Source organism: Octodon degus, unplaced genomic scaffold (assembly GCF_000260255.1).
Source record: "Octodon degus isolate 3935 unplaced genomic scaffold, OctDeg1.0 scaffold00009, whole genome shotgun sequence".
In the NCBI taxonomy this organism is placed as follows: domain Eukaryota; kingdom Metazoa; phylum Chordata; class Mammalia; order Rodentia; family Octodontidae; genus Octodon; species Octodon degus.
Window position 1 is genome coordinate 14253539 of NW_004524585.1, and position 3863 is coordinate 14257401.

The following is a 3863-nucleotide window of genomic DNA, read 5'->3' on the forward strand; positions in this document are numbered from 1 at the left end:
GTTCTGCTCAACCCTGGGGCTTAAAATCCTCCATATCTGCTTCAGTGGATCTGGGTAACCTCACTTAGTCTTTGTTCTCTCTTATTTTTGGCAATACTATTAGAATAAAATCAATCGCTGCCTGCTCATTTAGAATAGTGGAATATTTTTTCTTTGACAAGTTCAATACATTCCTTTAGAAGCTTCCTCTGGGCCATGAGGACATCATAAACTTCTAGTCTAGAGTTTCCAAGGTCTTTGAGATATAAAGAACTTTAGGATGATACATACGTAATAGAAGTCAGATTCACAGAAGCCAACTAGATTTGGGTCCTTGTAACATCTTCTACTGAATATTCATCCCAGTTATTTCTTTTGAATTTGTCTAGTGCTAACATCTGAATGATGAATTCAAGAAATTAACAATAACCTCAAAATACTGACCTATTTGTTCACACCTCCTTGTATGTACCCCCTCTGCAGTGTGACTTCACCAAATGCCCCAATCCTTCTTGCTGACTTTTAAACTGGAGCTTATCCTGTGTCTTCTTTCAGTCCCTTGGACATTAGGAACATGGCAGAAGCAAAGATCCCAAAGCTGTGCTCTTACCCTGTCTCTCTTGTGTTTAGGACCATCTGCTACCAAACAATGTTGAACCACAACTAAAAGATTACAGCTTCCTCATTTGAGCTCCCAAATTCAGGAGTGAGAAATAATGATAATAATGATGAATATTTATTGTTTTAAGCATCTGAATTGAATTTTTGAATGAAACGAAACCTGATCACCTAAGGTTGTACATTTACTAAGAAACTCCGAGTTCCCAACCCACAGACAGGATGAAAAATTAGCAGGAGAACCAAGTCCATCCAAGAACATGTTCCTTGATCACGGTGAGCAGCAAAACTAAAATGCTCACTGGAATTTCAAATAAGTTTTTTAGGTAATTTAGAGCCTCATAAAAAAAATCAATCTCTCTGTAGGACTAAAAAATCCCAGCTTTGAACAGTTTTTTTCAGTTTTTATTAGACTTGAAAGCACTCCCATTGATCTAGCAAGAGTAATTTGTTAATAATTAGTCTGGCAAGGGAGACTTAGGAGTGTCACCAACAGGGTGGTGAGGGGCTCTTTAGTTCACAGAAGCCAGACGCCAAAAAGAAAGAAAAGATGACAGAGCAGCAGCAACTGCACATCCTTCGGTTCCCTGCAATTAAGTGAGATTGAACTCTCCCAGCAAAACAACTTCCCATCTGAGTTGCCACATTCTATACTGGTAGCCATCTGCCAAGAGGTGGTCTTTAAGTCCCAAGACTCCCTGCCATGCTTTTATAGTCCTTCCACAGCACGCTTCCTTCTCTTTTGCCTTCTGTTAGGGTTTGTGTCCAGATGCCCCCATGCCAAGCCCCACGTAGTCATGGTGGTGGGCTTCTAGAGTTTGTGACTGATCCATGGTCCATTGCTGGGATTAAGGTTGTGAGTACTACACCTGCCGTAGAGCATGTAGCCTTCATACAACACACGGGGAAAAAAGAGGCTTGTCTCCTCCCACCCTTACAGGTTTGCTGCTTTCTGCCGGCCGTAACTGTTCGCCTCTGCCTTGCCACCTCGCCTTAAAGCCAGCTGACTATGGATTGAAATCTCTATGAAGTATGAGCTAAATAAACCTTTTCCCCTTTAATTTTGGGTGCTGGATATTTTGTCTCAACAACAATTAAAAGTACCTAAAACACCTTCCGTGAGCATTTGTGCACTGGTCAGTTTCTCCTACTAAAATTAAAATTCCTTGAGAGCTGTATCTGTGTTTCATTCCTCTTTATATCACCAGGCACAAGAGGGCTTCACTTAATGTTTGTATCATGAACATTTTAGAAGAGGGAAGACTCCAAGTGATGCAGACACAAATAATATGCAACTGACTCCCACCCCGGGCTGAACAGTGAATATGACCAAAAAAAAAAAAATCCCATAAAAATGTATGCTGTCTTCCTATGAAGTAAGGCTTGTGTTATATAAGGCCACAGGAATCACGCAAATGTGTCAAGCTTTTTCATGAGCACACCTGAAATTCTACCAAAAATCATGATCTACAACATACCCATGGTATATTTTCCTTTGAGTGAATTCCATGGAGTGTTCATTATTTGAATTCTTGGTTTTTATTTGGGCAGTCAGAACCTTGAGCACAGGACAAATGCTACAGAGGAACAGGACTAAATTCTCCTCCAAGCGGTACGTGCCAAACAAGTTGCACCTCCAGGCAAGTTCCTTTGAAAATTCCAACAATTTTAAAGCAGCATTGTTTTGCTGGTTAATATGGTAAGATCATTTTTAGGTTCAGTTGCTCATATCCCCAAAAAGAAAAAAAATTGTGATCCTATTCCTTATAAAATATTTATTGTTTTATATTTTAAAAGAAAGAACTAAATCAATTCTATTTTGAAAGGCACATTAAAAATGTAAGCACAAAGCACAGGGTGCATTGCACAGAAGATTGGAACTGCTAACAGTTTTTGTGTTTTTCATCTACCAGAAGAAATCAAATGAAGCCAGTTTGCCTCTGGGGCTTTAGACATCATTACAATTCATCTTAATAATGAAGTTAAAATTAACTGAAAGACAACAAAATGGGGAAGAAACCCACTCACATTGCTAACATGTTTTTATGCATGCAAAAATGGATGAAAGTAATATCCTTTGAGTTTAGTTTTAAAAAAATAAAAATAATCACAATACAGGTGACCTGTGATTGAAGGAGTACCACAGACAGTCATTTTGTGTATATAGGAGCATAAGCTAATTCACAACACATGTTTTTCATCAATACATAAGAATGTGTTTGAAATGCGTATATGTACAGATAATAATTAAATGTAGGCACCAAGAGATTTTTTAAATGAAATTTAGAATTATCACTGATGCAATGATCTGCCTTTCGTGGAATTCTGCTGCCAGTAGCAGATGTCACTCACCCAGGAACCCAGTTCTGCTTCACCTACATGTCCTAGAATGGCTTTGTGGTGAGGAGAGAAAAGACGGGCAAGAGGGCCAGAGGGATACCCTCACACACTCACAGCCCCTTGTGGTGTCCCCAGGAGCATTCCCACTTTAACATTCACTCTGCCTCTGAGAAAAGCAAAAAGACAGCATCGCCCTTGGGAAGGAACAGGTGATTTCTCTTTAAATAACTACATTCTTTTCAGAAATCCAAAGCTGTCACATTGGAGGAGCAATGTAATGATGTTAACAATAATGAGCAGCAGACTGGAGCTGCACAACGGGCAATGATGTTTTTGCTCATCTACAAAGTGAAAACATCATTTGTTCATTCACGTGCTTCTGTGGTACAATTTAGCATTCCATCACTTACCCTCAAGTCGATACATTAGTTTGATTTGGATTGAAAAAAAAATGCATGTTTCCAAAAGCTTATAGGACTGAAACTGTAGTTGTTTTTATTTTTTATATTTTTGCATAGAGGAAGAGATCCCTGACTAACAATCTTAATTTTTCTTCAGTCTTTTGGAGAAGCTGAATATGACTATGGAGGGTTGGAATCATAGCCTCAGAGTGGAGCATTTGCCAGACATGCACAAAAGCCCTGGGTTCAATCCCTAGGCTCACCACCACCACCACCACTGCTAATAATAATAACAATATGACAATATGATTATTAATATCCAACTTGAAATTATTATTTTCTCTCTCTTTCTCACTCCTTTTCTCTCCCTTTTTCTTTTTGCCTGATCCATAGCTAATTAATCACAGCTTCCACTTTTCCTTTGTTCCATTCTGATTCTTTTAAATATTTATATTTTTTCAATTACCTAGCACTGTATGGAGTGATAAAAATCACACTTAGACATTGTCTGTGTTTTAATATTTT